The sequence below is a fragment of the Buceros rhinoceros genome, unplaced genomic scaffold, assembly GCF_000710305.1.
Source record: "Buceros rhinoceros silvestris isolate BGI_N320 unplaced genomic scaffold, ASM71030v1 scaffold11500, whole genome shotgun sequence".
NCBI classification, from domain to species: Eukaryota; Metazoa; Chordata; class Aves; order Bucerotiformes; family Bucerotidae; genus Buceros; species Buceros rhinoceros.
Genome location: NW_010387926.1, coordinates 60,653 through 80,389, shown reverse-complemented (window position 1 = coordinate 80,389; position 19,737 = coordinate 60,653).

Below are 19,737 nucleotides of genomic sequence, written 5' to 3'. Positions count from 1 at the left end.
TTCCCCTTACTTAGCAGCATTTTAAAGGATGATGCGTGGGAAGGAAGGAAGGAATATGGGCCAAAACAGGGGAGCTTTCGTCAGTGGGGAGCAATTTTCACCAGATCGTTTGCAGTGTTGAGCTGCACTACAATAAATAGGCACCTGGCCCAGGAGGCAGGCACGCTCCAGGTCTACGCAGAAAAGGATGTGCCCCCACCCTTCCTAGGACCTTGGAGAAAGGACATCGTCACCGCCCTGGGATGTGCCCCAGAGCCCAGACTTGGGAGAAATGATGAGCACTCAAGGATACAATCGGAAGTAAAGAGAGGAGAGCTTTCAGATCGGTGTGGTCACGGGGAAAAGGGGCTGAATTTGGGAGGAAAGACATTCCCCAGACACCAAGTCAGGAACAGGACACGCGTTTAAACTCCCATGCATTTCACACCTATCAGATGTCAGCAACCTGTATTTGTGTCCAGTAATAAACATCTTTGTGTTCCTTTCTCACAGAAAACCCCTTCTTTACTCAGGGTCTCTGGGTTTTGCACTGACACTTCAGCCATGACAAGGCACCCGAGAGAGACTCTGCCTTGTTTTAAATATTCTGAGACCAGCTCAGGAAGAACTAAGCCTTGGTTGGTCAGGTCCTCAGACAAAGGCTCTCTGAGAGGCAAATAACATCTGAAATGTTTTGCAGCTGGAGTCTTTTAGAGAAGTCCTCCAAATTAACCGTATCTTCAAAGCAATACACTTGGGTCTGAACAAATCCAAGTCCCACAAGATAATTGTTTGTGTGTTGGGGCTGGTAACTCAAAAGAAAAAAAAACCTGGGACCTAAAACAACTATAGTCAAACTACCCAGAAAGTGAATATTCCCGCATGAGTTATGACCCCCTCACTGACCAAGAGCCCTTAGTAACAGCTGTCACTTCTCTCTGCCAGCCTCTCTTTCACAACAGCCGGATCTTTTAGGCCAGGGCTTCTGCTGAGGGCTCTGAGAAATCTCTGCACGCGCACAGACACATCCCTGTAACCTTCTGTGGCCAAGCTTACAACTCATATTTCCCAGTTATCCTTCTCTAGAAGCATCCACTTCTGAGACATGAATGGGACTTTGTGACAGGGAAAACGAGATCAGAATAAATGAGATTGCCTCTAGAAGAGAGATCCAATATACTTCTTTACAGTGATAAAAAGGGAGAACAGTAGACCAGGAGAGAGCACTGCATCTCTGCAGTGGTGAGGGCTGGCCAGGTGGGTCTGTTGCATAAATGCTTCGCTGAGAGCTCAGCCTAGGAAAGACAAAAAAGTGGCTGTGGACATCGGTGTTTAACAGCACATTTTGTCAGGACTATTCTGTGAAGGCAACTGTGGGACAATCTATCAGGTGTCTGATATGCAGCGGCATTAGAGGGTGGAAAGAAAATTATTTTCAGCTGAGACCAGAGCCAACTCTACCCTCTACCTCCACTGCCCGAGTACTTCTTTTGGAAGAAGTACTCATTCCCCTATGCCCGGCTCCACAGGAAGGGGAAACACCACAAGTTGAAATATGCACCAAAAACTAGGACAGGCCCATGCCGGAGGTCAGAGAGCAGCAGAATCAGGAATTTGTGGGGTGCTGCTTGGTTTTGCACAACATTATCAAAGAAAAAAAAAAACCAACTGGTTTACTAAATATATCATCAGCTCCACAATGTTTTCTCAGTCCTGAAATTTACTGTCTGAAATAGTGCCTACAGATAACTAATTAGCCTGAGTAGCACAAATGTGCTGGACACACCGTGGGGTTGTGGAATATTTTTCAGTATTCATGTTGGTACAAATACAAAAGTGTACAACCTTAGAAAGGGTGGTTTAAACTGCATTGTCACTGCACTTTTTAGAGACCCTTTTTTTCCTATTTTATTGAAATTTTGTGCTCATTGCTATGGTATCCAAGTGCCTGTGAGAGTAATTATAACACAGTTCCATTCAGCACAATGTTCAGAAGTATTTCACTGAGATTGTTAAATGGTATTTCCTACCTCTAGCTTGCTCCACTCGCTTCTTACATCAGCAGAAATTGATATCAATCTGTTATTTGCTGGCTTAATTTTTTTCTTCCTGAACAGTATTATTTGAGCTGTTCCATTTGCATTAATTAGATTTCTGCATTCTTTTAGCTTAGCAGTGTGAAGCTGAGGCCAAAATGGAGGGGTTTCTCCACTATCTTCTTATTTGATGTTTAGTACTTTGTTTCTAAAATTACTTGATAGTCTGCAGGGAAAAAAATATGTTCTGTAATATCTGCTCTTTTAGCTGGATCCAAATACGTTGGATCTTCAACATCTTCCATACACACCCCCTTATACTGCTTAATGGACAATTATTTCTTAGGAGGCCTCGCCCATTCCTGTTGGGATAGTGAAGGCATCTAATTGAGTAATTATAAGTCATATTGGGATGAACGGTGTATCTTGCTAAACCAGATACTAAATTCCCTTCTGTCTAATGGTGTAGCTCACTAAATTATGTCCTAAATTCCCCTTATCAATTACACTAAATAAACTCTCCATTTATTCGTCTTGAATTATATGTTTTCATTTCTAAAACAGAAACAGTGAAACATTTTTGTAATTTTCCCTTGCAATTTTAGTTTTAATGGAGTACTATGTCCAGGGAAGGAATTGATTGATTCTCTGAGAGCAGCTTTCTTTAGAGTGATTTCAATCCCACTGAAAGGATAACTTCCTTTCCCTCATTCGATGACCCTAAGCAACACCGTGCATTACTTTCACTAAGCATTCACTTAGTGAAAATCTATTTTTTATAACCATGCTGCCTTCTGCCCTCTGGTTTTGAAAATAAATAAATTTTTAATGCTTCCTTTTTTCCTAGTTCTTTTTCTTCTTCAGATGAAACTGTAAAAAGAGGAAAAGATTTAATCTGAGACTTCAATAGAGTTTCTAAGATTATTGTTGATGCTACTTATTCAAGCACCATCGTCAGCAGGTAGAGACAAAGCTTAAGATAGGTGTGAAAAAACCAGGTGTGTCTCTCTGCTATAGGATGATTAAAATGCCATGAAAGGGATGACATTACAAAACCAGAAAGCAAGCACAACTTAAAACCCTGTGTCTGTATAGCTACTGAATGAACGCTTATCATCAACAATATGCAGATTCTTTAAAAGAGCATTTATGGCAGACAACGCAGTCACTGCTGGTTTTCTCAAACCGTTTGTAGCATTTGATTTACTCAGCTCTAGAAATAGACAATGCTTTTATTTCGCATTGTTAGATTCCAACTCTGCAAGGCTCTACTGTTTTCAAATATTCCATAACGCATCTGCTCCATGTCCCTTGTAGAGAAGCAGTGGTCCATGACATGCAGCTCCAACAATGATTTCTGTTTAGCTGACATTTCACAGTCAGCTGTATGGCCAAAAGGCAGTTTTGATCTTATCTTACCTCTCAAACAGATAATAACCGGCCATTTTTTCTTCTCACCAGCAGTGCGTGGCATTCTTCCCTTTCAGACTACTTAAGCTCTGCTTAGAGAAACCGCAAACTACTCAGCTTTATGGCTGCTTTTTATTTTTGAGGACACATCACATTGCATAGTTTGTCCTACCTGTTCCTGTGAGAGGCCTGTACTTGCCATGAATCACCCATGACAAGGAGGATCACGATGGAACCTTCCAGCTGGTTACCGAGAGCTGGGAAAATTGGAGCAAACCTGTGTTAAGTCTGAAATTTGGTACAGTAACTGAAGTTTCAGGTAGGTGAAATTTCAGGTGGAACTGAATAGCGTCTCATGAATATTCATGGCCCTGGAAAGAATGAAAAAGAAAGGGAAAGGTTGGCATGAAGAGATTGCCTCTAAGAAAAGCAACATATGGAAAGTCAGTTTCATTGCGGTCTGGTTTTTTTTAATTGCTTTCTCAGATTCTAAATTCTGTTATTTTAAGCCCCTGTAACTAAAACTGGTAGCTTTTCTTATAACTAAGAATGCTCTCAAGAATCAGAAGATATGGAAGCAGGGAGCTCTTTCTCTGAGCAAAAGGAAACTTTAGGGGAAAATAACTTACTTGCATAATGGGAATTTGTATAGACTTGCTAGAAACCATCACATTGACCTTAAGCTACCTCTCCTTTCTCCGCCGCCTATGATCGCCATTGTTATGTAATTATCAATCAGGGATAATTTTAAATTGTGTTAGCACTTCTTAAAGCAATTCATTGATAATAGTAATGATGTTCCTCTGTAAGCTTAGCAAATGAAGCACTGGATCATCATATAAAGAACTTTTTACCACTAGGTCATAATTAACTTGATCTGATCAAATACATAATAACAGAAAAATGTTGCCATCCAATTAACAGTGCACAGAGGCCTGTATATAATGAGCTGGTTTCGGTCCAGATCTTGTTCATAAGTTAAGAAACAATCAATTTAATTGGGGATTAATTGGCACCTGGCTTGCCAGTCTGGATAATCATTAGGATGTAATCTCTATTTTGATTGTAATCACCTTTAGGGGAGGCTCTGTTTATAACTCTGAAAAATTCTGCACCATCATCCTTCTAAGTTTAATACCTATCATAGATCTGAAACAATTTCCTGTGCTATACTTAAAGACAAACAGGAGAGTTGTTTTTAACAACTATCAACAGCCTTTGAAGAAGCATATGAAATATAACTTACCCCTAATTTATTAAAAAATCACACTAAGTGCTGAAGTTCACCTTTTGGTTCAGACAGACTCTGAGTTTGTCCAAAACAGTTTAACTCTCCCCTGTTACTGTATAGGAAAATCTTTTGAGAGCAAATAAGTCTCCCTCTAACAGAGTATAGAGAAGGAACTAAAAGTACCTGCCTCTAAAGTCTTAGACATCTACCAACTTTTCGTACTTTAGGGAGACACTGAAAACCTTGAGCAAGCTCTTGTCTTGATATGTCCATAATAACATTACAGGGCGCCATGTGACTGTATCTCTGGGGCAAAAGATCCCTGGATCACAGCAACCAATGCCCGTAAGCATTAGCCGAACTATAGACATGACCAAATTATTAATTCAAAATGACTAAAATAAATAGGTACCAGAAATTAGAGAAGCTAAAAGGAATTAATCTACTTAATGAATGGAAATTTTCTCAGATTACATTTGTCTTCATCTCCCCAATAATACACCTTATTAACTACATCATTTGAGATATACTTGGTTTTGCTGGGGACAAGGAGGAATAATAAGCCTAAATATGCTAAGCCTTGCTTGACCTATGCAAAGAGATATTCTCTTGTCACAAAATCTGATAAAATAAAACCACATCTGATAAACATCAGCACATGGCTTTGGTTTTATGGCCCTTAGACCAAGGTAGAGAAAGAGGGGACAAATCAGACCTTGGTGACATACGAATTTGACAGCAGTGACTGAGGGAGAAATGGAGAGGGGGAAAGGAATGGTTTAAAAAAGGAGTGACTGAATGACAATGACTCCAGGGAAAGGAACAAGATTTTCAACATAAATTTATCACTGTAGGAGTTTTTAATTTTGGAGAGTGAGTAGCAATCAGCTGACACAGGAAAGCCAAAGCTGTGGTGAGATGAGGGGGGCAGGGCTACCTGTTGTGAACAGAGTGAAGAGGGTTGGAGGGAAGAGTGATTAGCTTTGCTGGCAGGCACAGTAGCCATGACTGTAGGACTCTCCAAACTCTTTTTCTTTTTGAAATCCATCTTTTGCTCATACTTCTAGTAATTAAGGTCACCACACTAGGGCATTTACTGCTTGCCCTGATGAAAACTGTTCTGAATTTGACAAATAGCATTTGTGTTTGTCTTAACTCCTCATCAAACAAGACCTAGAAGTTTTACTCAGCTGCAGGAACAATTTTTCTTGCCTTTCTGAAAACTCAGTAGAGCAGATACTGTCACAAGAGTCTTTTCCCAAAGACTCCCTTTCAGTACCATAGACTTAACTTTAGAAAGAAGAAAGTAAATATGAGATGGAGGATATGATTTCAAACAGACATGCGCTTTATAAGTTTACTATTTTAAACACAGTGCCACACTACATGGTTTGGGACGAGCTTGTCACTGCCCAGCCTAAAAAATGAGTAAAGAAAATTTATGTTTTTCTACGAAATACTTATTAAGTATACTTTGAGTGACACCTGTGTGTACCTGTGTACACAATGATATTTCTAATATAACCGTCTTTTTTTTTTTTTGCTCCATTACTGTTCTCCCTTAAAAGAAACAGGAGAGGACGACAAAAAATAGAAATTTTTTCATGGAAAATAGCATACGGCAGTTTCAGTTTCCCTTAAGATGGTAGAAATCCCATTCGGAGATGGGACACTCTTGAGCTCAGCAGGTGGAGCTCCTTCAACTCCTTAAAGCCACTGGCATTTTGTGACAGCAATTCCCTTATTTCTTTCAAATCATCTTTTCTCCTGACACCTTCATCAGCAGCAGAGCTTGTTCACAGCTCAGCAGCCCCACGTAAAGCATGATCGGCTCCTCAGAAGACCATGGGGAATAGAGGTCAGCCTCAGCACTTCAGAGTGGAATATCTTTTGAAAAGAAAATTGCATCAAATGACTTTTCGGCAGTATTCATGTTAAAAGTCAGTGGAACACGAATGGCTTTTAAATAAGAACAGGCCCTTGCTCCAGACTACAGATTCAATTAGATCCATGTTCGCAGCTTCAAGTTCCTTCAGGGCTTTTGCTAAGCATGTGGAGAATCTCCAAAAGACATCTTTTAGCAGGACATGCAGGCTACATTTTTATATTTGGTTCTACAAAGGAAAACACAGCTGCTGAGGAGGAAGAGATTTTGCAACCACAGAAGTACTTTCTCTATTTTTAATGAAAAATAAGAGAAGAATGTAGCACAGTAGATTTACTTTAAACCAGCTTTTAAAAATATTTCTTTCCACGAGTAGTAAAAATAATTCAGCATTACTATAGCCTCACTTGCACTCACTTTTCATATATCCTACTTATCTGGCACATTAGGAGCTTTGCTTTTCTCACTGTCTGGATGACACAGAGCCTAATGAAGTTTTAGTCTATGACCTGGGCTCCTGGATACTAGGTCCTGATAACAGATGCTATCAGCTAAGCTGATATTTATATACAGCAGAATATTTTAATAAATGTTATATTCCAGTTTAAGAATATTGGTAAGAAAGCTGAAACTTATAGCCTGAAACCTTTCATAAATAGGATTGTTGTGAGGATGAAGGGATGAAAAGTTGCATATTAGTATTTGTTACTGAAGAGGGATCTTCAGTAGATGGGTTTATTCACTAGATTTAAATGGTGCTATGAGGATACGAAAAAGAAGGAAAGTAAAAGGATTTTTAAAACAATGCTTAGAACCGCCTGAAAACGATGATATCTTTTGAGCAGCATTGGGAGGAGCCCACAGGTTCTTGGGCTAATGAAACAGAGCTCTCATCTCTGCTGGATATTTTTCTTAAGCATTTTTTTCCTTTTCCAAATAAATCCATCCCAGTTTCCTCAGAGCTGTTTTCTAACTCTGTAGACTGTGGCTCTCTGCTTTTGGCAGAGCTCTGACCCTGTCCCGCTCTGCACTGCACAGTGCTGGTTGTTACGCCGTCTACTTAGCTGCAGACCCTCTGCTTTACAATTCTGCTATGGAATATGGAATAAGGTGTAGAAACCTAATCAGCCCTACTTACCCTGTGTTTTCTGTCACCTTCTTACCACCCATTCTTTCTTCTCTCCCTCCTCTGACTTTGTAATTTTCATCTGGGAATCTTTGATTACAAATAAAAGTTTGGCTATACCACAAAACACTAGACATATTCACAGCAGCCAAAAAGTTAGATAGTTGTCATAAAATTTTGGCCAGCAACACTCACTGCTGCAATTTTGTTCTGCCTGCACAGACCTTGATGCTCCATTAGAATCCGTGGGAGGTACTTGACAAGTGAGGGTACTCAGGCAGCTATTCCCTCCTCTCTTTCCTGTTCCTCTAAAAGTAGCTTAAATAGATTTCCCAGCACAGCACAGGTCTCAGGAACCCACTTATCATTTATCTTCCCAAGCCATTAATCACAATCATGCACAATTTAGACCCATTCCTGGTCTTTTCCCCTGAAATGAAAGAGTCCCTCTTGTCATGAATATTATTGCTCATGAATCACAGTGATTTCCAGCCATGCCATCAGTTATAAACACAGCTAATTGGAGTGCCGAATGGGCTGCATCTTTTCACAGAGAGGCTCCTGCCATGAATTTTACCGGCCATGAATCACTGTATTATCAAACAAGAGACTCCCCTTCACTCCCTGCCACTGACCTGAAGCCAAGGCACCAGTTTTGGTTTCCTGAAGTTACTGGGCTATGCAATGTCAGAAATATATCTAATCAGTTCACCAGGGAAAGACACTGTCTCTCTCTGTTCCCATATTGCGTACAAATCTCTCTCATGACTGTCAGAAATTTTGATTAGATTGACATCATCTGAGAAACGGGCAGAGAGGTTCCTCTGTGGACTTACAGGTGTCATGCCAAGTCAATACTTCCCAGACTTTTCCAGGGGAGAGACAGAGATGCAACTATCTAAAATATGAGCCTCTTTTCTCTCCTTAGACACACAAAAAAATGCTGCCTCCAAGCTGTTTGTGAGGACTTCTGAAATGTATGCTGCTGCACAAGTGATAAGTACTAGCCAAACTCTATCCCCTTTGTTTCTGAGTGATAGCATTCATGGGAAATGGACCTTGTGCTGACTGTGAGCAAGGAAGAGGGAGACTGGGAATTTGAATTGTGCCTAGCAAAAGAACAAGAAAAATTATTGCCTCTGCTGCCTCTAACTTTAAGGACAAAGCAGTGTGAGAGCACAGAATTCAGTAACTCTTCTGGATGTGCAAGAGAAAACCCCAGGAAAAATGAAGACTGAATCTGTTTCCTCCTTAGATGACAAATTATCAGTCTAAAAGTGACAGAGGGAAGTGTATGCTAATGTGAATGAATTCATCAACTCTCACAACACCCACTTCCCGTCTATGAAAACTCATTACCTGCAACACAACAAATTCTACTTTCATAAATTGCATTGACACACCATCATCCTGTCAGTCATAACCAAGACTACCAGACGATGCCACTCCCTCTCCAGTTCGGTGCCTCTGGTAGCAAATGTCACCTCCATCGCTTTCAGCTATGACGTTCAGCCAAACTGAACTATGTCTCCATCTATTCTATCTGCCATTGATTGTTCCAGCCACAAGAACCAGTTATCACCATCTCTATTAACCATCAAATCACAACCTTTGCTCATCATCTCTGGTTTTCACTGATTAAGAACTTTTCCTCATAGCTTCCTGACATGACCACTAATTCCTTCAACTACTTGAGTATTTTAATCATTCCCTCAACAGCCTGGAGATCTATACTTGGGCTTCACCCATCTAGGGTATCCAGTCCTCACAGGCATCAACAGAATTGTGGGACACCTACATTGTATCTTTTGTGCTGGTGCCCATGGTCTGCACTTTGAGACATGGCATGACCCATGGTCTGGCAAGGTGTGGTGGTTTAGTGTTTGGCGTGGTTTTGGTAGTGGGGGATGGGCTGGGAGCATGGCCCCTGTAAGAAGCTTCTCAGAATGTTTTCCTGCTCAAAAAGCCTTCCCTGGCTCCAATTCAGCCCCGCCTCTGACCAAGGATGAGCCAATCAATGCCTCTGTGAATAAACATATTTAAGAGGGGAAACTGGTTTCACAACAGCTTTTGTTTTGGGAGATCCCTTTTGTTTTGGGGGGGATAGGATGGAAGCAGAGGCAATCATATGGTCACCCAAAGTAGCGAGGAAGAGATTGTGGAGATACACCAGAACAGCCATTTCCTTTTGACCTGTGGCAAGATGGTGGTATGAGACCCTGCAACCCTCAGAGAGCACCAGTGGAGAAACGGTCAGTTTGCAGAGAGACGTGGAAAGGCTCACACTGGAGCAGAGAGCTGTGGAGAGGTCCATGCTGCTGCTGACAAGTGATCCTGGAAAAGGCCATGACTTTGAGGAATATTGGCTCTGCAGCAGCTCAGTGCTGGGAGAAGAGCTGCCAGCGGTGCACCTCACAGCGGCTGGAGAAGTTCACGGAGGACTGTCTCTTGTGGGAGGGAAGCCACGTGGCCACAAGGCAGACCTGTGAGGAGCATTTCCCTTGAAGAAGGAACAAGCGGCAGAAACAGTATGGGATGGACCACCCCCACCCAGCCCCCACCCCCATGCTCTGCCCCACACTATGCCGAATGTGGCGGTGGGGAGATGTAGGGGGTGGTGCAGAGGTAGCAAAGCTGGGCCTGGGAAGAAGGTGACAGGGAAGATGTATTTAAGATCTCGTTGTTTTCTCTTACAGTTCTACTCTGATTCAGTTGGTGAATTGGTTGTAGTTTTGTTGTTTAAACTGGTTTTGCTTCCCAAGTCAAGTCTGTCTTTTTTCCGTGACCAGTGACTGTAAGTGGTGCATGAGTCCCCTCTGTCCCTTAAGTCATTTGTTGTATCTTCTACTGGAGAGATAAAGCAACTGTGTGCTGCTTCTTTACCATCTGAGTCTATGCATGACACAAAGCAAGGTGCTATAATGGCTGAGAGCTTCTCTGAGATGCATCTGCCCTAGAGCTGTCATCCCACTAGGGACTGCCACTGGAGTGGAGAACAGTGATTACAGATTTCCTCGATGAAGCTAGAGCAGCTGGTCCATACGGACAGCTGCAGCATTGCCTGTTGCCTGTCGGGTTTGTCCTGTCTTTAGAGCCTCTCTGTGAATCACCCCCTCCCCTCTGAGCCTCGTCCAAACACAGTTTACTTCTGGTCCTTAGTTTTCTACGGCCTAGTCTTGGACATGTGTGGCCCCCAGCCTCCATACCAATCCAACCACTAGTAAACTAACTATATTCTCACTGCTAAACCTACAAACTGAGCAAGTAGTCTGAGTTAATCACAACAGTAAGCAACTTCTAGAATTCTAACTCTTATCTACTACAGTAAACCCTCCGACCACGAGGAGAGAGCACTGCACTCTGTCCTATCAGTACCTCATCCTTTTTGGCTGACATCGGTATGGGAAGGGGATTGTGAAAAGATTTGACAGAAATATTTTTGGAGTAACTTAGTTGAACGAATGGTAGTAACTAGCTTATATGAACTCAAAAGCTGATCAGATGAGAACTGCAAGTCAACCGCACTTGCATGTGAAAAGCCCTCTGTTCAAATAGGAGCAAAAATGACCGTACTTCCAGCAAGCCAAACATTAGTGAGCTTAGCAGAGTGAGTGGAAATGACCGTTCTGAACAAAAGAACTCTGGTCAGTTAAAGATTTTTCCAGTAACTGCTTTATCTGCTCTCAATATGTTCCAAAGTGATTGTGACAGAAATTGTTCACTTTACCGTATGACATACTGCAACTAAATCAGAATATAGATTCAGAAATGACAAGTTGACAAAAACCTCATGTGACCTTTTCCTCCATTTGCCTCTTGAATAAATAACCATCAGTTTAACAACAATGCAGACAATCACAAGCTGTTTTCTGTTTCTAATTCCCCTTAAGCAAAATAGCTTACTGGAAAAAGAAATGTTCTGAACATCTTAATATAAGGATATGAAAAAAGTTATTATTAGTCTAGGGATAACATAAGGTTCATGCCTGAAATATTTTGCAAAAGAAAGAATTCTTGACTCAGCCTCAATAAAGGGTGAATGACCTTAGACTTAATTTCAGATGGATAAGGTCTGTCAAGATTAGGATAAGGTTATTGAACACCTCCTTTCTTTTTCCTTGAATTGATATAGTACATTCTGTGACACAAAATCAATGATGTCTAAAAAAATGCAGAATGAATAGGCCAAGAAAATAAAAGCAAGGGGAATTATGGATGCATCACATGGAACTCCCAGTACATGCAACTCAGTTGTAAAAGACAGCGTGCTTTGGTGCAGAGGTCATCACCAGGTGGAACCCAGTGGACTACACTCCTCTGGTGGGGAAAGATGCAAAATATTGGACTGTGACAACTTAACTGGGAGCCTGAGAAGGAGAAGTACCATGACCTCTCCTCCCACTGATTGTTGTTGCTATCACATATAGTGCCTGTCCCCTTCAAGTCTTATATGCAGCAAGCTTAAAATCCTCAACTAATCATAGTCTACCTCCCCACTACCCACTTACTGGAAGGTTTTTACAAATGAAAATTAATAATAAATGGAAGACAATGGCCAGTCTTATCATTCAGGAGGGAAGAACACCTTGTCCAATTTGCTTGAGTCTACGGAGATAATTTTTAATGACTATTTATAATAAATTACAACCATCTCCAGATAATCTCCTCTGTAGCTAGTGTAATGAAAGGATATGCAACTTTGAACATGATTTGCTAAAACCATGTGTCCTGCACCTGTTTTTGGTACTAGCAAGTTAAAAATCACACACCTCTTTGTTCAGCAGATGTGCATCGTTCTTTTTAACGGCTGCAGGTAACTGGCATTGCTGTGTTTGGGAACTACAAGTTGAAATTTCTCCTCTGTTACTTAATTCTTTCTTTTCTTCTTTGTACACGTGTATATTTTATATAATATTTTCACTAAATGATTTTAGAAAAAATCAGTCTAATGAAGGGTGCTTTTAAACAGGGGGGCTTGGGAGGAAAAACCATGGTCTGGGTAAAATTCATTCTGATCACTCCTCAGTAGGCCATAACAAAAAAATCCATCCTCATAAAGAAATTCTGTACCTCCAGCTGGGCCCTGGGACCTTCTGGGTGTCTGGTGATGTCAAAGCATGATTAAGTCCTGTTAGTATTTATTTTTCACTTATTATTACTTTCTCCAATGCCCTTTGGCTTACCTCAGCTACCCACCAAACCCTTAACCATCAAAGATATTTACTTGCCTCATTAACCAGGGTGGTCTCATTATATAGCTTTAAGATTTTCCAGGATCAGAGCTTCTGATTTCACATTTGAATCAGGAGAAATCCCAAATCCTTTTGTAGGTAAGCTAGCCAACACAACAGGGCTACGATCCTAGCCTACCGCTCCTTGGTGATATTATGAAGTAAGTAACTAACAGTGGTGTAAGTCACAGCAGAAAGATAGCTTCTAACGGAAAAAAACAAACCTAAACCAAAAAAATGCACAGAGGACTGAATCGGTGCTGATGATTTGAATGGATTAGCAGCTCTCTCCCCCTTACAGCAAGAAATGGCATGTAACAGACAAGCAGCTGTTCAAAAATAACAAACTCCACTTACGATATGCACCACTGGAGCTTGTTGCAGATGTGCATTTTTAGAAAATTATGTCCTAAGCGTTACTATTGTTGCTGGTGTTTGTATAATGACTATTGTGTTCTAATTTATTTTTAATGTGCAACTTACCCCTACTGCCAACCATTCTTTTAATGAAATGTTGCTCCTCCATGAGTATTTCTGCATAAATATTTTATAACTGAACTAAATAAAAAATCACCTTATAACTACTTGAGTTTAAAGTGTGGCAAAAGTGCAAGCAAATCCATTCTGCTGTCACATTTATTCATGGGATTTTGTAAGGAAATCTGATTGAGGGAAATTCTCAATTTTACTCCAGTTTACACTAAATGGCAAGAAAATAAGTTAATTTTCAACATGAATAGGAATGAAACATAAATGTGTTACTGACACAGGACACGTGTGCTGTAACTGAAATTGTAGAGTAATGGCTGCAGACCTATTTAAATTTCATATAAAAACCCCACAGCTTTTTGCACCATACAAACTCAGTAGTTCCGGAGTCCTTTTGACATCAGAAAGCACGAAGAGAACAAAATAATATAGAATGTTTTTATTTACAATGCGAGAGAAACTAACAGCATAGAAAAATCAAAAAGAATGTATGTTAGCTCATTATCTTCTGAACAGTGTCAGAAAATTAGCAAAATTAAGCCAACTTTTGTGATCAAATTGAATGCTGCATCAACTCTGTGCAAAAGAGTTAGCTTTGTGTCAACAGTGTGTATCTGTAATTGGTTTAAAACAGATTTTTGAAATGTGTGCCACTTACCATCTGCAATCATGTATATCATCTCAAAAGAGAAAGTGATGTGCAACGACAGATGCACAGACAGATACACCTATGAGGACGGTATTATCTTTATGATTGAGAAAGTCCAAATAAAATGATTTCCAGAAAATTAATAAGAGAATAGGGACTCATTAAAAAGTTTCGTTACAAGATGTAAACAAATGCTGGAAGCACAAGCATGCAAACTGTAATCAGTACAAAAGCACAAAAGAAAAGACGACAATTGCTTCAAATCACAATTTACCCCAGTGAGGACAGTTGGTTGCCACTGTTGAATGTGATTCTTTTTTTTCTGTTATCATCAGCAAAATCAAAATCAAAATCAAAATCCCGCAACTAATGTATTTAATCAGTTTTGCCACAATGAGTAAATGCCTCAAGGGTCCACGGAGCAATCATTCGCATAGGAAATATTTACCAGAAGTTTGATTAAATGGAATTTATTTTTTTTTTTTTTTTACTGTAAACTGTGTAGGCTGAGAACACCATTCTCTTCAGAAGACGGGAGAGGAATTAGGCTGGGCCAGCCACCACAGGCAAGGTCAACAGCATTTCATGATAAAGAACTGTAACAAATGGCAAATTTGCAGATGCAAAGATCTGTTTAATGTAAGAAATCCACTTATGAAAATAGTCATCAAGAGTCATCATGAGGTCACTGTCTTGAAGAATACAAATGTCTCTAATCACAGTAGAAAGCCAAACTGGCATGATGAAGGCTCAGTACAGTTTGGAGTGCTACTTAAGATCATGCCGAGGCACAAACACTGAAATGAAACAGCTTTGCCTCGCTGTCTGCTTCATTAATGAGCATGTTGCTCCATCTTACATAATAGCTGCAGCCTCTGCCAGGTCTTGGCTGTATTGGGTCCGGCTTCAGTGTGTTTTCCTTGAAATGCTAAAGCATCTGTCCAGGAAAATGGAAAATAATGTCCTGTCCTTAGAAAATGCCTGACTATGTAGGCGGGCAATGAGTTACACTCCATCCCTTCCAGCTAATGAGTAACATAGGCTTAACCAGGCAGAAGAAGAGGTTTGCTCCTTAAAGAGAGAAATATCCCCAGCAGGAAAACTAGTGTCACCCCCCGCACACTGAACAGATAAGAATTAATCTCCTTTTCTTATTACAGAAAAGTATATTCGCTGTGCATCAGGACAAGCATGTTTTGTCCTGAAGCTGTACTGTCTATCTAATAATACCAGTTTGGGCTTCTGGGCAGGTAGGTCTCACCGGCCTTAAACTGGACGACAGCACTGAAGCTGAAACTATCTTCTCTACTTACTAATAGCTCCCTTGCTTGCCAGCTGCCTTCCCTAGTTCTTCTTGTTACACCTTGTCCACTGCTTCTGACTTCTTTCCTCTCTCTGTCTCTGCCACCCACTGGCATCTTACGCCACTGTGTGATGATACCGGCTTCTCGAGGCGAGTACAGCCTTGAATGCCTTTGCTAGGTAAATTTTCCTTCTTTGTCATCTTCACAAGAATTTAGTAATGATTAGATTAAGTAACTGCTCAGCCCAGGTCCTTCTCCAGACAGAGTTTGGTTTATTCAGTATTTTGCCACAGCAAGGGTAGTTCACCCCAGTCTATAACTTCTTTGTAAAGCACATGAAACACAAATGAAACCTCTTTAGATTATCCCCTATGTTAATTTTCTTCAGATCTCTTTCCTCCCAACCGCATATCTTTATCATCGGGACTGCCTCTCTTTGGGAGTTTTCTAGGGCTCTTTTTAATCCTGACTTAAAACCAAATATGTGCAATTCCAACAATTAATTTTAAAGTGCAGCCTTATATATAGCAGCATTGGCACAGCAAACAGAGGGTTGCAGGATTTGGAATGTGTGGCCAGTGGAGAAAACAATGAGACCCTTATGTAACAACTTTCCCAGAGAAAAATGCGTTTGAAACTACACTCTACTCTTTATTCTGTACCCGTGTGTTTCAGAAATAGCCCTGGCCTGGTAGCAGAATACTGCTCTGGAAAACATCTGCCAGGTGTCGCTTTCAAGCTAGGTATTTTCTGGCACCATGTAGCAATTATTTCCATAAAAGTAGTTTCCAAACAAATGTCCAGGTTCATATCAGACCTGAGCATGCTTTAAATCTATCTCCAGACCTTTACACATGCCTTGGAAGTGTTTTGGAAAGGGGGTGTGCAGCACTGGGTCTTTTCCCACTGGAAAATCTCCTGGATTTGTGGATATCCAGAACCTCACTGGATTACTTCCATATATAGCTGCAAGGACTTAGGGGCAGAGACTAAGAGTAGTATCACTGACAGCGGTGAAGCTGTCTAGGCTGTAGAATAGCTGGAAACCTTAGAACCTAAGCTCACACAAACCTTGTTGTCAATAGAATCGAAAGATAAGGCTCATTTCCTGCCCCTTGCAGGCTTCCAGAGTTTCTCCCTGGGCAGAAGGAGATTGTGAAACGAGGTTTGCACTTTTGAGGAAAACATATCCATAGGCTTCTGTACCGAGGAAAACAACTCAACACCTATAATGCTCTTTAGAACCTCAGGTGGAGGAGGTGCTGGAACAGCATATGATACTACTGGCACTTAAAATAAATGGAGGTAGTTACACCGCACAGTTTCAAAGCACCTGCTCTATTCCGTGTCTATGAGTTTCTGCTCTAAATTGCCCAGAGTTGCCAACGTCCCTTCACTCACTTCTCTGGGTACTGGTCTAGCTCTACTGCTGTAGTGAGGAACTCTCACCTACAGGTCTAGATCTTCATCCCTGATCAGCCACAACACTCTGTGTTCTGGCTCCATTGTGGCACATCGTTTGGCCCTCTGGATGATAATACTTGAACGCAGAGGAACAGGACATTGGTATTGGAGTACAACTCCAGTTGCAATCTGGATATGCCTACATTGTGCCAGTATCCAGCTGCTTGGCTGCCCCAAGGTACCTGATCAGGTCACTAAGCAATCCACAGCCTTCATATCTAGCCTCAGAACCAAGATGTTCAGCAATGTGTCACCCTTGCCGTCCCACAACCACAAGCTGTACCTGACAGGCTGCAAAGCAGCCCCTTTCATTTCATAAATTACTCACTATATCGTTTGTCTAGAGAAGAGTTAATGGAATATATTAAAAATGAACACTGTGCTGTGGTGTGCACATATCTGATAAACTCTGTAGTCTGTTCTTTTGTGCGGCCAGATCCCTTACAGCCCCACAAGTAACATGTTGCTTCTCACGTAGAAGAAAAGGCCAGCTGCTCTTTGCTTTATCAAGTTGACAAAAAGTTTCTTCTCTTCTCCATCAGTCTAATCTGTCAGCTGGTCACCAGGGTACATTTCAGAGCAATGTCATTTCTCTCAGACTCCTGAAATAGCTGATGTGCCATCTGTTTCCAAACAATACTTCTGGAACTCATTTTGCAAAATACAGTTTCCATTCATTTTTTATTTTAGTCTAGTCAAGCCATGTTTTGAAACAAATCTAATAAATTTTGATTAACAGTTTTGTGCCACCGAGTTTGGGTCTTCTTTCTTTTTCCCTCTTATTTTTCAGAGGTCCAAGTCTCTCTCTCTCCCCTTCCATTTACCAAGCCTGATTATTGACTTGGTTGAACTTCCTCACTGCAGCTGTCTGTGTGCCCTGGGTGCAACAAGGCACTTGTGGAGGTTGCACTGTGGTTGGCATAGTCCTGTACTCGAAGCCTCCGAACACAGAGGAGCACGGGGTGCTCCTAAGCAGGGTGACTCAGACAAGTTAGGCAGGTAACGGATGGAGTGGCAGTGTTGGAGGGAAGCAAAGGCCACCATGGGTACACCGTACTGTACCTATGTCTGTCCCTCCCAAAGCGTGTGCTGCCTGACTGACAAAATCCACTTCACATGCAGGTTGATGCCAAGAAAGGTAGTGACTTTCCTTAAGTTCATACACATTACCAACATTAAATGGAATTTTAAAAGCTATTAAATACAGAATATTTAATTACTGCATAAGTGAATGTTATTTCATAATGTTGTTCTGAAGTTTAATGTGAATCTCAAAATCTTTCTTCTACTTATTTTGTACTTTCTTAATCTTCAAAATGTCATGCTAAGTCAGATCTCAGTGAAATATTCTGCAAGTTATTCAGAGGCAAATAAAATTAAATCCTCACCACAGACATGGGGTTTTTTATCCCGTCTACCCCTCGTCTTCAATAGTACCTGTGTCATGGAGCAGGGCAAGAAGAATAAAAGTCACTCCAGTGCTAAAATCTCAGAGAGTTCCAATGCACAAGGCACAAAAAAAATAAGTCTCTTCCTTGGCATTGTCTCACTTTCTCATCCCCATCCAACTGGTGCTTTTCACTCTATGTGCATTATCAAATATTTGTCCATCAGGCAACTTTCTTTAAACCATTTTTCTCCTAGATTTTAAAGCAGTGGAAAGTGAGTGTCACCTATCACCCAGAAGACCCCTTCAGTCCTCTCTCAGTTCTGTGAGCACTGTTCTACCATGCAGAGATTTGCAAGGTCACAGGCTTGCCAGAGTTGTCCATATCATTGTTAAAGTTCTTCCTCTCAGGGTAAACAACCCTTAGTGCCTGGATTGTCATTGTATTTATTTAAGGATGAAAGAGCAAATCATATTCCATCCTGAGACTGCCCCTCAAGAGCATTCTTCATTACAAGTCACTTTTCAGGGCTGCCCAACCCTCAATGCCTGATTCCACAGGCACGATTCTCCTGCTTGTTCATAAATTCTCCGGATGGGGATGCAGTTTCATTGGAGCAAGTAGCATGTTCAAAAGAAGTTAGTTTTCTTTTGCTAGTTAGAGCTCTGCAACAGGAATGATTTCTTAATCTTGGAATAGAGTGTGATTTATGCGGCAGTGCAGTTTGAGCCATTTATCTTCAAATTAACTTAGGAAACCTATATATACCGCAGATAATAACGTGCGTTACCCACTGTTTGAACTGATACAGACTAAACCCAAATAAATCCGATTAAAGCTACTTCAAGTTTCCAAATGTTTACATCGGTTTAGTTTTTTGAACGAGTGCAAAAATGTAAACCACTTAGACTAGTAACATTCATGTTTACACAAAGCATTTAAACGTGTAAAGCAGATGTCTGTAGTCTATTGCAAACCAAACCAAATAAAATATCAAAAATGTTGCTCGGTGTTTTACACAGATTCACTTTGACTCCGGTTTTACCACACCACCAGAACATTACCTACTAACCAACAGAAAGAGGACAGTCAGGAAAAAAAACAAATTACAAAACAAGCAGGGCGATTCCAGCTTTCCTAAAATACGCTAGCAGCCGTCTTTTCTCTTGTACTGCTCTGAAAATTATTGTCGATATATACTTCAAGGCACATTTCACAAAATACTATAGAGCCTGGAAGAAACTTCAGAAAGTCAGTTTTGATTCCCTGAAGCAGTTCAAAAAGCAGATAGCATTTTTTAGAGGGTACAATATATAATGATGCCATTCATGATAAATTAGCCACTGAACTTTCCTTACAGAATGAAAAGAAACTCCTTAATACGACATGAGGTTAAATTTTATCCCTCACACTGTCAAGCTCTCAAACCAACATTTTCTCCAAAAATAGAGAAAGCAAATGGGCCCAGTTCTAATGGGGATTTTTTGTGGTATGAGACCAGTGCTAATAATAAAAGACTAAACTACAACAGTTCTTTTACCGGAT